A 23333-nucleotide genomic window follows, 5' to 3' on the forward strand; every position below is an offset into this window, starting at 1 on the left:
TCCAGTAAGCTGACAAGTTTGCATATTTTCATCCAGTAATCTCACATGGAACAATGTTCTGGGGTAACTTATCTTTAAGAAAGAAAGTATTCATTGCTTAAAAACGTCATGTAAATATAATATGTGTTGCTCAGCCATGTTCATCTTGTAGATATTTGTTTTAGGAGTAAGGAAGTCTGACTACTGCTTCGCAGCACATTTTTTCCCTTGTGAAGTTAGTTGTAAATGATCCATTACAGTTGAAAAGGAATAATGATGTACATCATTACAATACTTTATTACTCCATATTAAGGTTAACTTTAGCAGAAAAGGGGTGCACAATAATGCAACAAAAATTTTTGATCGCTTACCCAGTGATATAAAATGTCTGACAGACGAATTGAGAAAGTTTCTCCTTGACAGCTCCTTCTATTCCGTAGAAGGATTTCTGTTACTGAAATGTGTAAAAGGCGGTGTGTAGGAATTACTAACTGTAATCTGTATAATTTTTTTCTTTTGGTAATTTAAAAAGAAAGAAAAAACTTACATGTGTTCAGAATGTAGCAACATGTACAAATTAATTTGCGACGTGAATGTGAAATGACTCGTTCCACATTATTACGATCTATCGTGCAGAATGATCCACGGAATATGTAATCAACTAACTATACGGCAGAAGGAATAGGAGGATGAAATTAAGCCAACGAAAGACTCACAGCTTCAGACGAGGAGAAAGAGAAGTTTATAGTCCTCGTTTTTGAATTATTCATCCGGGTCAGTGTACAACGGGTTGATGAAGGTCGCCGTATTACGTGACAAAGGGTAAGAGAGTCAAGGCACATTAGCTTGTCGTAGCGATAGATAGTTTGGCAAGTGCATGGCAAGCGCGTGGCGATCTCGGAACGTGGTGGGGCGGCTGGTAGCAAGTGGCGTGCGAGGAGGCTTCTGCACTGCAGTCACGGTCGGGCGAGCGTCGCAGCAGCCGCTCCGGAGGACCAAACCAGGCAGGCGCTAACCAAGGACACAAGGTCAGCCAGACAGGCACTGCGTTTACTTGGGACATAATAAACCGGATAACCGTAAATACCGTGTACTGCTTCTGGTTGGCCCTTCTCCAAAACATTACAAAAAGTGATATATTCAAGGGTAGTCCCATATTTAGTTAGTTTGCTACATCCTCCATAGACCATCTGAACGATTCTTTTAACAAAACGATGTGGAGCGAGTTAATTTGCAGGATATCTATACACGATTAGTGTTAACACTAATAGGCACATTACTATTTTTAGTCATACTCATGCAACTACAATTTTTTCCAACTGGCTACCCGTTTTCAAGAACTAATTTCTGAATGGAACTGTTTAGGACAAATGATTTCAAATTAGATTTAAAACTTGCTTGGCTACCTGTCGGACAGTGTATGTTACTGGGAAAATGATCAAAAACTTTCGTTGTTGCATATTGAACTCTTCTCTGAGCGTCTGACAGCTATAACAATGGGTAACAAAGGTCATTTTTCCCTCTGGTGTTATAGGTCTGTAGATCTCCGTTCTCCTCAAATTACGATGGATTATTTATGACCAATTTCATTAGCGAATATATGTATTATGATGGCGCAGTTAAAATGCCTAGTTCCTTGAAAAGGTACCAATATGACGTCGGTACTGCTCGCTTTTGTGCACTCAATACTTTCTTTCTAAGTTATGAATTACCCCAAAAAACTATTCTGTACGGCATTATCAGTGGAAATATGTAAAATATATTAGGAGATTGATTCATTTGTTTCCAAAATTAGCAATTATATCAAGAACAAAAGTAGCTGAACTTAATTGTTTTAGTTGCTCAGTAGTTTGCATCTTCCAGTTCAAGTTTTCATTAATATTTACACCAAAAAATTTCGAGTACTCTACCCTACTTACTGACTCCTGCTCATGTGCTACATCGGTTTTTGGTATGATTGTATTTGTTGCACAGAACTGAATGTTGTGTATTTTTTCAAAGTTTAAGGACAGTCCATTTTCAGAGAACCACTAAATATTTATTTGCAAAACATTACTTTTCACCTCCTCTGCTGCTTTCTCTATAATGGGATTTATTGTAATAGCAATATCGTCTACAGAAAATACAGTTTTGCTAGTTTTATGTTAAGAATAGGAGTGGACACAAAATCGAACCCCATGAGTCTTCCTTTGTGATTTTTTTTTCCAAGCACGCAAATTTTCTACCTTTCTGACATTTTCTGAATTATTCAGCGTAACCTTTAGCATTCTGTTTGTCAAATATGATTTAAACTAGCTGTCCATAAAGCCATCAACTACCTAAAACTTGAGTTTTTCTAAGAGAGTATCCTGATCTATATAACCAAACGCCTTAGAGATACCAGCTGGCGATATATTATTATTTAAGGCCTGAACTATTTGATGAGTGAATGTATAAATAGCATTCTCAGTCGAGCAACCTTTCCGGAATCCGAACTGTGATATGCTAAGTAAACTATTTTTATGTAAGTGGGTATATGCTCTTGAGTACATTACTTTTTCCAATATTTTGGAAGAAAATATCAGTAAGGATATAGTACGATAATTGTCTTGTCACCTTTCTTATGAATGGCTTAATAATTGCATATTTAACCTATCTGAAAAAATTCTCTGCGCCAGTGATGCACTGCATATATCACTGGTGACATTACTTATGAAGTTGGAACAAATTTTCAGAATACTCTCTGAAATTCTAGCAACCCGAGAACAGCTGTAATTCCTTAGAATTTTTTAACTGTCTCAATTACTGCGAATGTTTGGGGTACTACTTCTAGTTGCTTAAAGTTTTGTAAAACAATCCACTTAGCATTTCACAGTTTGGATTCCAGAAGGGTTGCTCGACTGCGAATGCTATTTATACATTCTCTCATCATATAATAAAATATCTCCCATTGATATTTTTTCGATCCTTCCAGGGCGTTTGATTGTGTAGATCATATTACACTCCTAAAAGAACTAAACTATTACAGAACTGAAGGCTTTACACACAGTTAGTTTAAATTCTACTTAACAAACAGAATACAAAAAGTTTTGATGAATAATTCAAACAATGTTCATACACTCAGAAATTTTAGTGACTGGGAGGAAATCACAAAAAGAGTCCCACAGGGTTCAATTTTGCACCCACTCCTATTCCCTACATATCTTTATGATCTTCCACTTAATATTCAACAAATGGAATTGGTTCTCTTTGCAGGCGATGCTAGAGTTATAACAGATCCTGTTAGAGTGAAAGCCACATAAGATAATGTTAATGATGCTTTTGCAAGAAATATTAAGTGGTTCTCTGAAAATGGACTCTCCACTAATTTAGAAAAACACACTCTATTCAGTTCTGTACAACAAATGGAGTCATACCAACGACTGCTGCATCACATCAACGGGAGTTAGCAAATATGATAGAAGCCCTAAATTTTTGGGTGTACACATTGAAGAAAATTTGAACTGCAAGAAGTATATTACAGAACTCCTCAAAAAGTTAAATTTGGCTACTTTTGCTCTTCGTATAGTTGCTACTCTTGGAAACAAGTAATTAACCTTCCGATATGTTTTTCGTATTTCCACTCAATAATGTCTTGCAATTAGAAACTATTGATTGATCGAAAGAGAGCAGTAAGAATAATGCGTGTTCACACGCATTTGTCATGTAGATAGCACTTCAACGTTTCAGGTATTTTAACTGAACCGTCGCAGTACATATATTCGCTAACGAAATTCTTCACAAATAGTCCATCACAATTTGAGGGAACGGTGATATGCATACCTACAATATTGGAGGAAAAAATGACCATTATTACCGATTATTAGAGCTGTCCGTGGGTCAGAAAGGAGTTCAACATACAGAAACAAACATTTTGATTATTTGCCCAATAATATAAACTATATGACAGAGAGCAAAGGAAGTGTTAAATCAAACCTAAAATAATTTCTGCTGCACAGCTCATCTTGTTTCAAATGTGTTCATCAGAGTTAACACTAATCTTGTACACACATCTCGTAAACTGACTTGTTCCACATCATTTCGATAAAAGAACTAAATAGTTCACTCCAGACACGTGCTACTATATTTATCACCGGTTGGTTCTGTCAAAGCGTGAGAATTTTACAAATGATCTGCATACGCCAATGTGAATCCCTGGAGGGAAGACAATTCTTTTCGTGAAGCACTACTGAGAAAATTTAGAGAACAGGTTTATGATTGGCTGCAGAACGATTCTGTTGCCATCAACGTCCATTTTGCATAAGGACCACGAGGATAGATAAGAGAATCAGGGCGTATAGACAGTCGTTTTTCCATCGTTCCTTTTGCGAGTGGAACAGGAAAGAGATTGACTAGCAGTGACAGAAGGTAATCTCCGTCATGCACCAATGTTGGTTGGTGGAGATTCATCTAGAAGTATATGGATCACATTTTAATCAAAATATCCCACAGGAATGGAAATACTGGCGTATGTGTTTGGAATTCACAGTGTAACACTTCTTTCATTGAATGTGCGGCTCACAAGATGGTCATGTTTTTATAACGCGGCCCACAGGTACTAAAAGGTTTTAAACCCCAGCTTTAAATGGAACCACTGAAACACGTGGTCCCGTTGTTGAAACTTATTACATACTCTTGGCTGGAGGTGAGATACTCCCAAGATTGTGAGAGTGAATAATAATTGTTCCTTATTACGTTCTACTGAGGGCACGTATCAAATAAATTTTGAGTAGATGTTCTGTCAAACCTCTGTAATCTTCACTGCATGTTTGATACTCGTACTTTCGCAGCAACGATGGGTCAACTCTGCTGAGAATGGCAGGATTCTGTTTCAAGTCCTGAAATGCAGCACGATGTGAGGATCGAAGTAATGTGGCCTTGCTGTCTAATGTATGGTTCTATAGTATAAATAGTTTTCCTGGAAGCGAAGACCAATTTGCGGGATTCTGATGTCTTTAAATTTGCAGAAGTAATGAAACAAGAACAAAGCCATACACTCTCAATACAGTCAGCAATAAACTTGTAAGATACCGTTTCGTAGAGTAAGCTGTTTGATGTCTAGGTTCATAATACTTACAACAGTGCTTCATACTTTCCGGAAATCACATTGTAACTGAAGCAGTATTTTGTAATGCTCCAACCAGAGTTTATAAAAGCTCTTCTATCCAAGACTCTTTTTGGTTTTTCAAGAATCATTTGATATCGGAATCCTTCTCCTTATTGTAAAAATCTTACCTCATTGTATTGGGCTTACGTAAACGTTATTATTCATTTAGCTTCTAAAGATGAATGTTTTAAGTTCCATGACATTAAAAACAACCTGGTTTTGAATTTCGGGCATTCCAGGCTCCACACACGGGGGGGTAGTGCTTGCCATGGCCTTGCGACGAATTTATGTACAACAATTCCAGATGTCACAAATTGTCTGCAAAATAACTAAAACTCATTCGGCGTTACCCTCATTAGAGTATCCAGTCTTGTGGGAGTTTAAAAGGATGAAACAGCCGTATGATAATTGTCAACTGCGACTTAGTCTGCATCCGTACTGCAAAGACGATCATTGTTTTGCTCACTACGCTGTAATAGAGGCAGTACGACTAATGACCAAATAAAGAAATATTTCCGTTTTTATAATTTTTCACTGTACAAGGCGAGCTTAACGTCATGAAGAAGTTTTAATGCGCAGAATACAGTGTCAAACTAAATGCTGAGGTGGATACGTGCATTCTCCCCCAATCATGTTTGCGTTCCAAAGGGTGTAGGCCTACTAGAGAATTTAACATGTAGTGTTGAGACACAAACCGCCTCAGTAGACGAGGTCGCTAACTTGTGGCTATGCGGTGGCTCTCGACTCCCAGGTAGGCCTGTTCCAATGTTGTGTGGAATGGGAGCACCTTTCATTCTTAAGTTTGACACACTAGCGTAGCTGTAAGCAGAACTGAACTGGGACGACGTTCATAACCAATGAAGTTAATTGCGGCAAGTAATAACAAATAAATAATTACTCGCAAACGATTCGTTTCTGGATCTGTGTTTACTGAAGTGTGTTTGCTTCTCATATCATGTAACCTGTGCTGTATCAGTTTATGCCATTATGATGCTGGTGTGGGAACTGATGGCTGACTAGACTGTCTTTCCTAGGGCCCATCTTCAGTCTTATGCATGTGGACAACACGATGCATCTAGAGCAAGGGTGGCCAAGAATCCTGCTCGCGAACCGTGGCTGGGCACAGGTGCCTTAGTGCTCAGATTGGCTGGCACACTTCCCCTACAGCCACGCCATGCTGGCTGTGTATGAGGAGGTGGAAGAGGCTGAAACTACGAACATGCCGCACATATAACTGTGTACAACTTGGTTTTATGTTTCACATATCTTAACAACACAGGTCAAAATCAAAAGAAATTTTCAGTATTATTTATTTTTGGGGTGCTGAAAACTTAATTTTTATCTGGTACGCACTGTAGGCATATCGACAGACGCAGGCAAATTCTCAGATTTTCGCATGCAGGTTGCCACGTAACCGTGGCTTATTTAGTTTCAAATCGAAACAAACGCCTTTGACACACATGTGATGTTCGAAATATTGTAGAACTTTCGCAACCTCGTTATGGATAAGCGAAAACTCTATCTGAGGCAAACAGTGTAGACGTCCTGAACAGCTTTAACGCTAAAACTATTTGTCATTAAAACAGAAATTACCTCCAGGTGATTCAGCTACATCTGCACATGCACAGAGGCGCAAATGGTCTCGAAAACAAATGTAATATTCGAATGGTCCTTAAAAGGTTTAGGGAACTATATTTGTAATTGCTTCAAGGCTACAATGAATTCTTCGAACCTTGCGTTTTCTTTAACGCTAGTGAGCTAATGGAAGCAAATAAATCACCAGGTCCGGATCGAATCCCAGTTCGATTTTATAAAGAGTACTCTACGGCATTGGCTGCTTACCTAGCTTGCATTTACCGTGAATCTCTCGCCCAGCGCAATGTCCCAAGCGACTGGAAGAAATCGTAGGTGGCCCCAGTATATAGTAAAGGTAAAAGAATAGACCCACAAAATTGCAGACCAGCGTCCCTAACTTCTATTTACTGCAGAATCCTAGAAATATTCTCGATTCGAATGTAATAAACTTTCTCGAGACTGAGACGCTTATGTCCATGAATCAGCATGGTTTTAGAAAGCATCGCTCCTGCGAAACTCAGCTTGCTATTTTCTCATATGGTGCCCCACTGCAGGCTGTTAACGAAAGTACGAACATATGGAATAAGTTCATAGATATTTGAGTGGCTCGAAGACTTCTTAAATAGTAGAACCCAGTATGTTTTCCCCGACGCGCATGTTCATCAGAGACAAGGCTATTGTCAGGAGTGCCCCAGGGAAGTCTGATGAATGGCAGCTAGCCCTAAATGTGCAAAAATGTAAGTTGATGCTGATGACCAGGAAGATCAAACTTGTAATGTTCAGATACAGTATTACTAGTGCCACGCTTGACACAGACGAGCCATTTAAATGTCTGGGCATAACGTTGCAAAGCGATATGACGAGGAACGAGAGTGTGCGAACTGTGGGAGGGAAGGCGAATGGTCGATTTCGGTTTATTGGGAGAGTGTTAGGAAAGAGTGGTTCACCTGGAAAGGAGACCGCATATAGGCCACTGGTGCGACCTATGCTTGAGTTCTGCTAGAGTGTTTGGGATCCGTACCAGGTCGGATAGAAGAAAGACATCCAAGCAATTCAGAGGCAGGCTGCTAGATTTGTAACCGATAGTTCCGAACGACACGTGTTACTGAGATTTTAGGGCAATTTAAATGGGAATCTCTGAAGGGAAGGTGACGTTCTTTTCGAGAAATACGGTTGAGAAAATTTAGAGACCCGGTATTTGAAGCCGACAGCCGAACGATTCTACTGGAGCCGACATACATCCGTGAAGATAAGATACGAGAAATTAGGACTCATATGGGGGCATACAGACAGTCGTTTCTCCTTCGCTCTATTTGCGAGTGAAACAGAAAAGGAAATGACAAGTAGTGGTACAGGGTAGCCTCCGCCACGCACCTAAGGCGACTTACGACTTCCAGAATATCTACCTAGATGTAGAACTAGACTGTTTGCCAGATGTGTTGCTTCTACAGTGCGATTTTCTTTTTAAATGCCTTCCCATTAGATGAGAAATAAGTTGTTTCCCGAATTGCAGTGTCTTGCTGTGGGCAGTGTACAGTCAAGTCCACTTAAAATACGAGGTCTGCAATCCATTCCGGATGTTCTAACTTCTTGCACCCATTTTTCCTTCATAAATTCAATTTAGCGAATTTTAGATCCAAAAATCATTATGGGTAAGTCCCTTGAAGTAACTAACGTACTCTGCAGTAATAAATTGAGATTCCCTACTCTTCGATCAGTTTCGTCGAAAACTGTTGCAACTGGCAGCTGGATAATGCACACGACTTCAGAAATTTTACTGTTCGTACCATCAACTTTTAGTTGCTCCATGCCTGCACATTTTGCACGAAGTGCTTCGTGATGTACAAAATAATGAACCCTTATGTCTATCGTTGTATTTTATTGCTATTTTATTGTCAACCACATTTTAAATTCTTTCTGTATGCTATTATAATGTCGTTTCATAGCAAATTTGCACTACCAGTTGATTATGCGACTACATAATGTGTGTTGAGAATTCTCACGTCTCTCTTCTGTCATTTAAATATTTTTTAGAAGTTTGTGATGACAGATCTCTAGACCGCCTTCTTTTGTGCAAACAGCTATGGAACCTGTGAAAGTCCTTCAAACCACGAACAAATATCGAAGGCTAAACAGCGCTGACGCCCCGATTCTGCCGAGCTGGAGAGAGTGCCTACCGAAAAACGCCGCACCGCGATATTCAGTGACCTCACTCTGTTCCGGGAACTTTTGAGAAAAACCGAGCATAACCGAGACAGGCTGGACCTTGGCCCTCAAGTGGCCAGCACGTCCTGCACGCGTGAAGTTTGACACGCCATGGCCGGCCGTGGTCTTGAGAGACGCTGGAAGCCACCCACAGATGGCGTGCTCCCCGCCAAGGTCATATCACTGGAGAACGGAGTCACGCAAACCTGATGAGAAGTCAAGGCACCGCCTGCCGTCATAGGCGTGAGTGCGATAATTTCACAGAGAGACGAGCGCTGATAAGTAGCACATACCAGAGGTCGATAGGTGTTAGAAGAGGCTACGAAACAGTAACGCCGCTTATAGGTTTGCAGAAAGGACGGGTCAGTTATCACACAAATCACCACATTCTCGTTTTACCCGTCTGTGCGTTGAGTGCTGTGTATTTTTGTTTAAATTGGTGAGCGATGTGTCTGATACTCGTAATAGTAGTAGTTTCATTCACTCTATATCACTTTTACAATAATATTGGACATGACATAATATTACAATTTAAGAACTACAAAAATAACATGATATATGCAGGTATTTACATACTTAATGGTCTAGTTTGACAATGATGAGACAGGGAGTAGGCCATGGTCTTATAGTAAGAACCATCCCAGAATTGGCAGAAGTAATTTAGAGACGTTCAAATGTGTGTGAAATCTTATGGGACTTAACTGCTAAGGTCATCAGTCCCTAAGCTTACACACTACGTAACCTAAACTATCCTAAGGACAAACACACACACCCTTGCCCGAGGGAAGACTCGAACCTCCGCCGGGACCAGCCGCACAGTCCATGGCTCCAGCGCCGTAGACCGCTCGGCTAATCCTGCGAGGCGTAATAAAGAGAAACCAGGGAAAACCTAAATCAGGATGGCTGGATGGAAACTGGAGCCTCCATCCTCCCGAAGACAAGACCAGCTTCTTTGAAACGGCGCTACCTCATTCGGTTTACTCTGAGGTGACAAAAGTCATGGGATACCGATATACACATATACAGATGACGGTAGTATCACGCACACAAGGTAGAAAAGGGCCTTGCGTTGGCAGACCTGACGTCTGTACTCAGGTGATTCATATGAAAACGCTTCCGACGTGATTAAGGCCGTACGACGGGAATTAACAGAATCTGAACGCGGAACGGTAGTTGGAGCTAGACTCATGGGAGATTCCATTTCGGAAATGGTTACGGAATTCAGTATTCCGAGATTCACATTGTCAAGAGTGGACGAAGAATACCAAATTTTAGGCGGCACTACTTCTCACCACGAGCGATCGAGAGGAGCGGCGTTTGCGTAGAGTTGTCAGTACTAACATACAAGGAACACTGAGTGAAATAACTGCAGAAATAAATGTGCGACGAACGACGAACATATCCGAAACCTGGCGTTATGGGCTATGGCAGCAGATGCCAAATGCGAGTGCCTTTCTAACAGCACCCGCCTGGGCTCTTGACCATATCGGTTGGACACAGGACGACGAAAAAACTATGGCCTGGTTGGACGAGTCCCAATTTCAGTTGTTAAGAGTTGACCGTAGGGTTAAAGTGAGGTGCAGATCTCACGAAGCCACGGACCCAGGCTGTCAACAAGGCAGTGTGAACAAGCTGGTGGTGGATTCCATTTCGGAAATGGTTACGGAATTCAGTATTCCGAGATTCACATTGTCACGAGTGTACGAAGAATACCAAATTCCAGGCATTACTTCTCACCACGAGCGATCGAGAGGAGTGGCGTTTGCGTAGAGTTGTCAGTACTAACAGACAAGCAACACTGAGTGAAATAACTGCAGAAATCAATGTGCGACGAACGACGAACATATCCGAAATCTGGCGTTATGGGCTATAGCAGCAGATGCCAAATGCGAGTGCCTTTCTAACAGCACCCGCCTGGGCTCTTGACCATATCGGTTGGACCCAGGACGACGAAAAAACTATGGCCTGGTTGGACGAGGCCCAATTTCAGTTGTTAAGAGTTGACCGTAGGGTTAAATTGAGGTACAGATCTCACGAAGCCACGGACCCAGGCTGTCAACAAGGCAGTGTGAGCAAGCTGGTGGTGGATCTATAATGGTGTGGTCTTTGTTTATATGGTGTCGATTGGGACCTTTGATCCAACTGAACCGATCATTGACTAAAAATGGTAATGTTCGGCTACTTGGAGACCATCTGCAGCCAATCAACGACGGAATTTTTAAGGATGATAATGCGCCATGTCACTGGGACACAGTTGTCCGCGATTGGTTTGAAGATAATTATGGACATTTCGAGCGAATGATTGGGCCATCCAAATCACCCGACATGAGTCCCATGGGACATTTATGGTATATAATCGAGAAGTCAGTTCGTACACAAAATCCTGCGCCGATAACACTTTCGCAATTATGGACGGCTACAGAGGCAGTTTGGCTCAGTATTTCTACAGGGCACTTCCAACTTCTTGTTGAGTTCATGCCACGTCGAGCTGCTGCACTACGCCAGACAAACGTATGTCTAACACGATATTAGGAGGTATCCCATGATCTCTCACCTCAGAGAACACCTAGTGTACAAAAATGCTTCGCAAATAATGTACTGAGTAACGTAATAGGCTAGTGCTACACTCTTCACTCATTTCTCACACGCAGTCGCTGCACACAATATACACAAATTGTTTCACGATGTAACACTACACACACTATCTGATGGTGTCAGGACCATAGCGAGGATGTCTGGTTTACATTTTGTGTACCGCAACTTACCGTTTGCTAGCCTGTAAATCTGTGTCAACATCCCTCTGTTATGAGTGAGATGTTGAGCTCAGAGAGAGGATAAGGTGTTAGTTTTTTACTCTGCATAGCTTGGGGAATAAGTTTCTCCAGAGAACAAAAACGGAGAGTCCAGCGGCAGAGGCCGAGTCGAGTGGACGCTTCTATAGCGGTGGCAGCAGCACCAGAAGGAACAACAGTTGCCTGATTCAGAGTAATTTAGTTTAGTTTGTGTTTTTTTTCACGTACTTCTGCTACTGTAGACTGTGTACACTAGTGTTTAGTTAGTTACCTTGCCTACTTTTCTTTCATCAGAAGCGCCACATCACGTCCTTACGTTTAAATCTCGTGTTAGCACACACATTGCATTGCATTCGAGTTGAAATACTTATTTTCTGCAATACCTTTTGAGTAAGCAGAGTTTCTAGTAAAAAGTAACTGTTGATACGTCCGTATTCAATAGAAAATATTATGCCCGTTTCAAGATCTTGTGAATCTAGCGGTGTCAGGCTATAGTAAAACGCTGCAGAGCATTTTTTAATGTTTGTTTATTCTCCACGTTATACGAGGGCTACTCGGAAAGTAAGAAACGATAGGTCGCGAGTGAAAATCAAAACTGTTTTATTTGCAACGGTTAGCCACACCTTCCAGCTGCTTCTATACACAGTCGCCAATCTGACTTAGACATCTGTCGTAGCGTTGTACCAATTTTTCAATTCTCTAGTTATAGAAGACAGCCGCCAGTGCTTTTCGACAGTTTTCTGCTCTGGACTGCAGCTCGTTGTCTGTGTCAAAATATTGTCTTCATAGCCAGCGGTTCATCTGAGCAGAGATGAACCTTAGGGTAGCCAATTACGGGCAGTGTTGTGGGTGATCAAACACTTTCCATCGTAAAGGCTGCAGGAGCATCTTCATTGCCCCTGCAGAGTGTGGCCGAGAACTGTCGTGTAGAACGAACCGCATGACAGTTATGTTATGTAGATGGCATAGCTTCAGGCGAAATCTTTCGCCACACCCTCATACTTGGCGGGAGACGCTAATTGCTAGCCATCTTTACGGTCACTGTGAGGTCAGAACTGAAAAGAGCGACATGATGCGATCCTCAGGCGTACTAGACACAGTGCCCGACGCATCTGTGCAAAGCTTCATCAGATTTTCACTGTATTTTCCATTTCGCGACCGATCGTTCCTTACTTTCTGAATAACCCTCGCGTAATATTTCGTGACAATTCCGGCTTTAGTAGCCTCACATTCGAGTAATTTTCTTTCCTTTGGGGACTCCTAGTACTTTCTAAGTTAAACTCTACTACTTTTTTGTGCAAAGTACGATATGGCTAGGAACTGTGCTTGTGAGTGGACACAAGGAGAATTGGCTGCTGTCTGTAAACAGCTGGAAGCTGTGTTGGCTATGATCGACAGGCTTCTGGCTAATGCTCAAAGCTGTGGCGACATCGGGGTGCTCGTGACGAGACCTCCGACACCCTGTTGCCGTTGGAGTCCCCTGATGATCTCGTTGTCACTTCGTCTATCGATACGCAACACCTGACTGGTCCGTCCTCAATCGAAACTGAGTGAGGGACAGTGATGGGTTTTCGTATCGCTGTGTGGAAGATAAAAGAGGGAACAGTCGCACAGCTGCCTCCTTACGCCTTAGCAACACGTACGAGGTGCTATCCGGTGTTGATTTTGCCTCTGAGCCGGCACGGGCTGCCTCTCCTGTTGGGCCAGTGGCCGGTTCTCCTATCCATTTCCGACGAGAGCTGAAGGAGGGTGAGCTAGTCATTGGGAGCTCCAACGTTAGGCAGGTGATGTAGCTCCATGGGAAAATAGTTGTAGGGCGGAAAAGAAAGCATTTGTGCACTCAATTTGTTCGATGGAGGGTCTCGTCCGTGACATGGAGGTGGCTCTGCGACAGCTGTCGAGCGTACTTTGTGCAACCGGCTGCAAATAGTGGCACACGTCGGCACCAATGATGCCTGCCGCTTGGATTCTGAGGCAATCCTTGGCTTCTTTCGGTGGATGACTGATCTGGTTTAGCCGGCCGCGGTGGTCTAGCGGTTCTGGCGCTGCAGTCCGGAACCGCGGGACTGCTACGGTCGCAGGTTCGAATCCTGCCTCGGGCATGGGTGTGTGTGATGTCCTTAGGTTAGTTAGGTTTAAGTAGTTCTAAGTTCTAGGGGACTTATGACCTAAGATGTTGAGTCCCATAGTGCTCAGAGCCATTTGAACCATTTTGATCTGGTTTACATCTACATCTACATGGATACTCTGCAAATCACATTTAAGTGCCTCGCAGTGGATACATCGATCCACCTTCACAATTCTCTATTGTTCCAATCTCGTATAGGGCGCGGAAAGAACGAACACCTATATCTTGCCGTACGAGCTCTTATTTCCCTTATGTTTTCGTGGTGATCGTTTCTCCCTATGTAGGTAGCTGTCAACGAAATATTTATGCATTCGGAGAAGAAAGTTGGTGATTGGAATTTCGTGAGAAGATTCTGTTTCTGCGAAAAACGCCTTCCCTTTAATGATATCCAGCCCTAATCCTGTAGCGTTTCAGTGACACTCTCACATATTTCGCGAAAATACAAAATGCCACCTCGGAGATGGCTACATCAGTACCTCTGTCCATATCAAACCTACTAACCACCAGCAATACCTCCACTTTGACAGTTGCCACCCATTCCATACCAAGAAGTCCCTTCCATACAGCCTAGCCACCTGTGGCTGTCGCATCTGCAGTGACAAGCAGTCCCTCTCAAAATATACTGAGGGTTTCACTGAAGCTTTCACTGACTTATTAACCTCCCAACCTTGTACAAAAACAAATCTCCCGTGCCTTATCTGTCCAGTCTCCTGCCACCTCCCAAAGCCCCGCAGTCCGGCCACAGAGCATTCCCCTCGTAACTCAGTACTATCCGGGACTGGAAAAACTGAAATACTTTCTCTGCCAGGGTTTCAATTACCTCTCATCATACCCTGAAATGAGAAATCTCCTGCCTACTATCATTCCCATCCCTCCTAGAGTGATATTCCGCCATCCACCAAACCAACACAATACATTCATCCATCCTTGCACAATCCCTGCTTCCAATCCCTTACCTCATGGCTCATACCCCTGTAATAGACGTAGATGCAAGACCTGTCCCATACATCCTCCTACCAGACTCCAGTCTGGTCACTAACATAACCTATTCCATCAAAGGCAGGGCTACCTGTGAAACTAGTCATGTGATATACAAGCTAAGCTGCAACCACTGTGCTGCATTCTAAGTAGGCATGACAGCCAACAAGCTGTCTGTCCAGACGAATGGCCACCAACAAACTGTGGCCAAAAAACAAGTGGATCACCTTGTTAGTGAACATGCTGCCAAACATGATCTCCCACATCACAATTACTGGTTCACAGTGGATCCTCCCCACCAACATCAGCTTTTCTGATTTCTGCAGGTGGGAACTTTCTCTGCAGTACATCCTATGTTCCCGTAACACTCCTGGTCTCAACCTTCATTAGTCACTGTCCTCAGCTATCCAGCCCCCTCCCTGATCACAGTCCAGCCCTGCACAGTCATCATTTCACCGCCACATCCAGTCTTTTAATTTCTTTTTATTTCTCTCCTTTTTGCTACTTACCCCCCTCCCCTCCCCACCTTCACTCCTGCCCTCCGTGTAAACTGCAGCACTTCACTGTCCGCCACCACCACCATACTATCCCTCCCCCTTCCCCCTGCCTCCTATTTACCCCCACCCAGTCGCCACTCCCATCATGCACTGGTGCTGCTGATTGTAGTGTGGTTTCAGTTGTCTGAGACTACAGACATGTGTGAGAGTTGCGTTTGCGTCAGTGTGTGTGTGTGTGTGTGTGTGTGTGTGTGTGTGTATTGATGACAAAGGCCTTAATGGACGAAAGCTATATTGTATGAATCTTTTTCTTTTTGTTGTGCTTATCGCGACTCAGCATATCCGCTGTATGGTGAGGAGCAACTTTCCTTCTCTAATATTGTTGCAGAGTATCCGTGTAGATGTAGAATAAGTGGAGATAGTCCCTCAGGAAGGCGTCAAGTGAATTAATATTTGCTTTTTTGAATAGGTATATTTTTCGTTTGTTTTTGGAGGATTTGGGGGTTACAATATTCAATCTCGCTACGACAATGCTGTGTTCCCTGTATCGGTTTTGATGCTCGTTATTAACTCAGGATTATTTGTTGCTAAGAGGTCAAGTGTGTTTTCACAACCGTTTACTATTCGCGTAGGCTCATGAACTACCTGCTCGAAAAAATTTTCGGATAATGCGTTTAGCACAATTTCGGATGTTTTATGCGAACCTCTGGGATTAAACGTGTATTTTCGCCAACAATTGGGAGGTCGGTAAAAGGATTCAAATATTGTTTTATTCCTGTTGCCAACAATGACTGCCCATACTAACTCACAGGAAGTATCTACTTCAATTTTGCGACAGGATAAACTACTTCTAACAGCAAAAAACATGTTACCGCCATCCGTTTTTAGCCTATCCTCTTTCGGAACACCGTTAGGTTCTTCGCAAAAATTTCGGCTGAGATAACTCCGGGTTTAGCCAGCTTTCAGTGCTTATAACGATTTGAGAATCAGTGCTTTCTGTAAGCGCTTGGAGCTCTGGTGCTTTCCCAACACAGCTACGAGAATTTACAACTGCTATACCGCTAGTTCCTGTATTTGGCGAAGGCAACTAGCATTGCATGCGTGGTGTAGGCTAAGCTGTCTATTTGTGCCATCGTACCCAGAGTCGACACGATCCTCTGGTTTGGAATAACGTGGAAGGTGCAATCCAGAGGCTCTGACGATTCCGGGCTGGTATTGGAAGCAATGTTCTGGACCTCCTCTGTCGGGCGGAAAATTGTAGTTTTCCCTGAAAGGTCGGGCGTGTTTACTACACGCAGGAAGAGGCTATTAGTGTATCGGAGTTCTTGTGGCGTACACATGGGGGTTTTTAGGTTACAGAACACCCCTCTTGGGATCAGAGACGAATTGCTGCCAAAATCGAAGTTATATCAGTTAATGTTTTCATACAATGCACATCGGATACAGAAAATGTTTAATACTATATTAGTAAACTGCAGAAACATCCAAGGAAAGGTCCCAGAATTAGTATCGCTTGTTAAGATTATAATACCCAGCTAGTATTAGGAACAGAATGTTAGTTGAAACCTGAAGTGAACAGTAACGAAATCTTTAGTTCAGATTGGAATATTTATCGTAAGGATGAGTTAGTTGCTAATTATGACGGCCTATTTATTGCAACAAGGAACTCGATAGTATCTAGCGAGGTTATTACCTACCCCAGCTGTGAATTAATCTGGGTGAAGGTAAGCACCAAAGGTCGGTCAAAAATGGTGATTGGATGCTTTTATAGACCGCCTGGTTCCGCAACTGTAGTGGCAGAGTGCTTCAGAGAGAACTTAGAGAAGATCGTGTTATTTTCCTGAGCATGCTGTTGTAGTTGGGAGGGGGGGGGGGGGAGGGGCTGTGACTTCAGCTTGCCAGGTATAGATTGGGAGACTCATGCTATCAAAACTGGTGCCGAGACAAGGATTAGTGTGACATTATTCTGAATGTCTTATCGGAAAATTACATTGGACAGATATTTAGGGAACTGACTCATCAGAGTAACATCCTAGACCTCTTAGCAACAAACAGACCTGATCTTACGTAATGTGTTAGTGATCATAAAGTTCTGATAGCAACTATGACTACGGCTTTTATGAAGAATTTTACGAATAGTAGGAAGATATTTTTGCTTAGCAAGTGTGACAGTATACAAATTGCAGAGTATCTGAGTGGTCAGCATCAAATATTCAGTGATATGAACGAAGATGTGGAGCATACATGGAAAAATTCAAAAGTGTCATTCAGTATGTGCAAGGTTGGGAAAGAACCACCCCGCTTTAATAGCCGTGTTAGGAAAGAACTCCAGCAACAAAGATAGAGCTTAATTTCAGACTGAAAAGAACTTAAAACATTGCTGATAAACAAAACCTGAATGAAGCGAAAATGAGCATTAGGAGAGCAATAAGAGAAGCGTTGAGTGACTTTGAAAGTAAAATTTTGCTAACCAATCTGAGCAAAACCCCTATGAGGTTTTGGTCGTATGTAAAATCAGTAAGCTATTCGGAATCATCTATTCATTTAGTCAGAGAGAATACTGGCACCGGCAGAGAGAATGCCGAAACAATGAATTCTGTCTTCCGAAATTGTTTGATCGTAGAAGCTCGTCATCCAGTCTCTCCTTTCAGTCATAGTACGAACATCGAAATGGCAGATATTGAGATAACCGATCTGGGACCGGAAAGGCAATTACAATCACTTACTAGCTGACAAGCATTAGGACTAGCTGAGAAACGTATAAGATTCTGCAAAGATTATGCGAAAGCACTTGCTCCCTATCTAAGAGCAGTTTATGGTAAATCGCTGGAGCAACGGAAGGTACCGAGCGACTAGAAGAAAGCGCAGGACATTCCCGTAGGTCAGCTGAACACAATTAGAGACCTATATCGTTTGCGTCAATCTGTTGCAGAATTATGGAACGTGTTTTATGCTCAAGAATAATGATGTTTTTGGAGAACGAAGATCTTCTCTATAATAACCAACATGGATCCGCAAACAGCGATCTCACGAAACTTAAGTCGCGCTGTTTCTCCATGAGATCCACAGCGCTTCACTTAACGATGCTCACCTTGATGCCGTGTTATTCGACTTCTGGAAGGCATTTGACACCGTTCTGTAGACGTTTAGTGAAAGAAATAAGATCTTATAGAGTATCGGACCAGATTTTCGACTGAATTGAAGACCTCCTTACAGACAGAAATCAACACTCCGCTTTTAACGGAACGAAATCGACAGATGTAATGATAATTTCCGGAGCACCCCAAGGAAGTGTGATAGGTCTGTCATTGTGCACAATGTATATAAAGGATCTAGTAGTACGATGCGTCGGATGCCCTTTAAGATTTTTCGCAGATGATGCAGTTGTCTACAACAAAGTAGCAACGCCAGAAGACAGTATAGATTTGCAGAATTACCTGCAAAGGACTGATGAATGGTGCAAGTTCCGGCAGTCGACTCTGAACTTCAATGAGTGTAACATATTGTGCGAACAAAGGAAAAGAAATCCACTAATGTATAGCTACACTATTGATGACAAACCACTTTAAACAATATGTACCGTAAAATATCTACTTGTAACTATCCAGAGCGACCTTCATGTGGAATGACCACGTAAAACAAATAGTTGGAAAAGCGGATGCCACACTTAGATTAGTAGGAAGAATCTTAATTAAATGTAACTCCTCCATGAATGAAGAGGCTTATAAGGCGCTTATTCGACCAATTCTTTGGTATTGTTCATCTACCTGGGATCCCTACCAGGTAGGACTGGTGGAAGGGAGAGAGAAGATTCAACAAAGAGCGGCACGTTTCGTCACGGAATAGTTTAGTCGGCGTGAGAGCGTTACAAAGATGCCCAATGAACTCCATTGGCTGAAATTTTGAGTTGTGCTTTCTGGAAACCGTAGGATATCACTTCCTCCCACATGCATCTCGTGTAATGACCACAACAACAAAACTTAAGAAACTGAAGCCATTGAAGAGGCTTACCGACTATCATTTTTCCTGCGCGCCATTAGCGAGTGGAACACGTACGGTAAGGGGGTCAGTTAACGGCACAAGACGAACCCTCCGTCAATTACAAGGCACAAACACACAGGTAATGTCATCTTTCACAGTGCGGTGCTAATGCAGTTTTGGGGAAACAGGAAAAGATTAACTCTAAACTCAAAAAGCAGTGCCAACATACCAGTTTACATTCAGTGAACAACCCCAATAAAATAAAATCAGTACTTGACAAGACTACTTGAAGAGGTAATTCACATTGAAAATGATGCAGAAACGAAGTAAAACAAAGAATTAACAACTGTAACAACAGAATAGATGGAGTTTATAGGCAATCACAATAAAAGAAAAAGAAATGAATAAACACAGGGAAATGGAGGAATAGGAAGAAACAGTGTGGAAAGTAATGGAAAACTGAGATGGTTATGCGAAGTTTAGGAGAACTGAAGTATTACGCTGTATTTGGTAACTTAAGGTTAAATCACGACTGCAGGCTAAATATTTGTTGATTTCCAGGGTTTCCAATAGGCTGAGTTTTCGGCCATTTTTTACTAAGTGAAGGACATGGGACTGTCACTGGTAGTTGCGGCCCTCACTCAGCACAGACTCTGCTAATGTGGAGCCATAATTCTGCAACCTCCAGCAAACTCAGCTTCTGCAGCCTCAGCTATACCAATATGTAATTTTTTATGCTCCACTTTTAGTAATTGGGTCTTACGTTAGCTGTTGAAAATACAATGGGCTGCGTGATACCTGTTCCTGGTATGGTATTGTACACCACTCCCTGCAGACAGTGGAAGGACAGCAAAGGGAAAATAGAGGAGGGATATAATTTTTAATTCCTCTTTACAATGCAAGCTGTGGTCAAACAGTACAGGATTGTAGCCATAGGTTGAGAAATAAATTTTATTGTGCCTAATTCTGCTTTGAAATCTTAATTGGTCATTGGAACAGATATGAGACAGTGCACCATGGAGTGGAAACTGCATGTTTGTGTGCTACCAGGTGTTGCAAGCAAGAAGGTATTACTCTGTCTGTAGCTGTAGATTTTCTATTAATTTTGAAACAATGTGTCTATTTACTGATGTCAGTGGTGAGGTCTAGGAAGTTTATGGATTTGTTGCCAATCTCCATTCTGAATTGAATATTTTTATGTTGACTGTTTAGGTAATGTAAAAATGCGTTGAGCTGTCTTATGGTGCCTGTACACATTCACAGCACATCATCTACATATATGAACAAGTATTTAATATTTGCACTTAAACGTTCTTTATTCGAAAAATGTTGTTCAAAATGGTGCACGAATATTTCAGCCACAATTGGACTAAAAGAGGACCCCATAGCTAAACCATCTAACTGTTTATACAGAATCCCTTGGAAATGGGAACGCTCGTTGTTTTGTGCTAAGCATGTCTGAGTGGCCAGTCTCAAGCCATTCAGTTTGACGTGTTATCCTCATTGCTACCTTGTCTCACGCTGTCTTTTTGAACAGAAATTGAAGTGAGCGTTGAGCAACTTCCTCAAAAAGACGATCAGCAGGACTAAATAATAATATTGCGTCCACTTTTATTGTAAACATGATCGTCTGGGAGAACAACATGCCGGCCGCTGTGGCCGTTCGGTTCTAGGCGCCTCAGTCCGCAACAGCGCTGCTGCTACGGTCGCAGGTTCCAATCCTGCCTCGGGAATGGATGTGTGTGACGTCCTTAGGTTAGTTAGGTTTAAGTAGTTCTAAGTCTAGGGGACTGATGACCTCAGGTTTTAAGTCCCATATTGCTTAGAGCCATTTGAACCATTTTTGAGAACAACGTATCATTTATATAGTGGAAAAAAATAGGATGTGGATCATATGTTCCACTGTTGCTAACATACCTAAGGGCCATATACAACCTCAGTAAGATGGTTGGTTGGTTTGTGGGGGTGGAAGGGACCAGACTACAAAGGCCATCCGTCCCTAAGCTCAGTAAGAGTTCTTTTATCGGGAAAGCACTATTCCTAATCCTATCAATAAATTCCTCTCTTGCGTTTATTTTCTCTTTCGTTTGCACACAGCCGCGCGGTCTTGGGCGCCTTGATACGGTTCGCGTGGCTTCCCCCGTCAGAGGTTCGAGTCCTCCCTCGGGCATGGGTGTGTGTGTTGCCCGTAGCTTAAGTTGGATTAAGTAGTGTGCAAGCCTAAGGGCCGATGACCTCAGAAGTTTGGTCCCATAGGAACGTACCACAAATTTGCAAATTTTCTCTGCAGACTTCACCTTTGAGTCACCCCCATATGCAAAAACATTAAGCGGTATGGTTCAGGGACTCTGGTGGCCAAGAAACGTGACCATTTGTAACACCTGCGTTTATTTATCCCGACCTGATCTGATCGAATAGCAGCCCAATAGTTATTATTAATGTGACTGTGTACCTAATGGGGCTGGCAATCGGAATTGACTGCTATGGAAGTTGTTACTTTCCAGTTCGTCCTTCTCAATACTGTAATAATTAAATGTCTGATAACAAGAAAAACACCAACACTGTTTCACTAATTACGAACCTACATTCGTCTCAAAAACACAAAAAGTTGGAGACAGCCACTGCCTTCGTCATACATATCTAATTACGGCTAATCTCAGCACAGGCTTCTTCATTTTCCATTATCATCACACACTAATCCATCACTGCATCCAACACTGCAATCCAACACTGCAATCCAAGGTGATGCCGGCGCGGTAGACGCGAAACCAAAATCTCGGCACTAGAAATGTCACTGACCACTTCCGTAATGATACTTCTTCACTTTCCCGGTATTATTTCTAGTATAAAGGGGTCTAACCACGGCGATGGCGACTCCCTTCTCCGTTTAAGCCTTGCATTACAACAACTGGCCTCCACACACCTCTACTCGCAACATGGCACTCGCTCAACTCCACACTCGCTCTCGCAACACGACACAATCGATTGTTCGCCCTATCGACCTGTGCCGAGTGCAAATTTATAGTAAGGGCCTACAGACCCCTTACATCCCCGCCCTCGAAAACTTCTTTGGAGCCTCTGGCGTAAAAGAATCGGCAAAGTAATTAAATATTATTACATCTGAACAAAACACACAGTGTAAATAATTAATGAAATTACAATTCACCAAATAATCCCTCGACTCCGGTAGTGTGCTGCCTCCACTATAATTTTCTACAAAAGGCTATTACATCTCACAAACATGGCATTGTCCAAATCACAATTTTTTATTAAGCAGCAATAATCCTCTATAGTCCATATTGAATGTCACACACAACATACAATTAAAAATTATTACGTGAACACATGACATATGAGTTATTATATTACAAATTAGTTGTTACAGGTTTTACACCCGTTCTCAGGTAATCGTCGATATGAAATATGAAGTTTTAGTTATAATACATCAGAAAATAAAATGCAAATAAACATTCCCCTTTTTCAAATGTCCGTTTAACAACTAAATGTTCTAAACATGTCTTAGTAGGTTTATTCTGGTCCTTGTCGCTCTCACTCCTGACCGGACCTCCTCCGGAGTGTCATTCAGTTTTCCGGTCTCTCCACCTCTTCTATATGCACTGTGTCATTCATTCGCCTATCCCTTCCTCTCTCATGATCTCTTGGTTCTTCACTCCTTCTCCAATCATTTCTCCATTGCCGTTCACCACCATGGTTCCTATACTTATGGCCACCACCTCTTCCTCTATAATCAGACGAATTATTAAAATGATTCCTTTGGTCACTACTTCCCTCTCGGTTTTGATCATTAGCTTGATTGTGTTCCTGTGATCGAACAGATTCCAACTGTTCCAGTATCTCCATCAAGGCCTCCCTATCTTTAATTAGGCTCCCGGATACAGTTTCTTGCATTCTCCGGCTCAATCTTCTTTTTATCGCTGATATCATTATGTCATCACTCAGGGGTGGTTCCAGGGTCTCGTTCAATTCCCACAAATGTTCGGCAAACTCTCTCAACGTTTCTCTCCATGTATTAAGTGACTTGCGGTGTAGTAGGTCCTCAAGTGCTGCACAC

At 42.3% G+C, this 23333-nt stretch overlaps 1 protein-coding gene across 1 annotated transcript in view; it reads left to right on the forward strand.

Moving 5' to 3' along the window:
• Positions 1 to 882: 882 nt before the first annotated feature.
• Positions 883 to 23333, forward strand: part of LOC126202882 (UDP-glycosyltransferase UGT5-like) — a 126749-nt gene continuing 104298 nt past the window's right edge. Inside the window, exon 1 of the mRNA XM_049936940.1 lies at positions 883 to 1008. The gene's annotated coding sequence lies outside the window, so the exon portion shown is untranslated. The remainder of the gene's footprint in view (positions 1009 to 23333) is intronic.

Source organism: Schistocerca nitens, chromosome 9, assembly GCF_023898315.1.
Source record: "Schistocerca nitens isolate TAMUIC-IGC-003100 chromosome 9, iqSchNite1.1, whole genome shotgun sequence".
NCBI lineage: Eukaryota > Metazoa > Arthropoda > Insecta > Orthoptera > Acrididae > Schistocerca > Schistocerca nitens.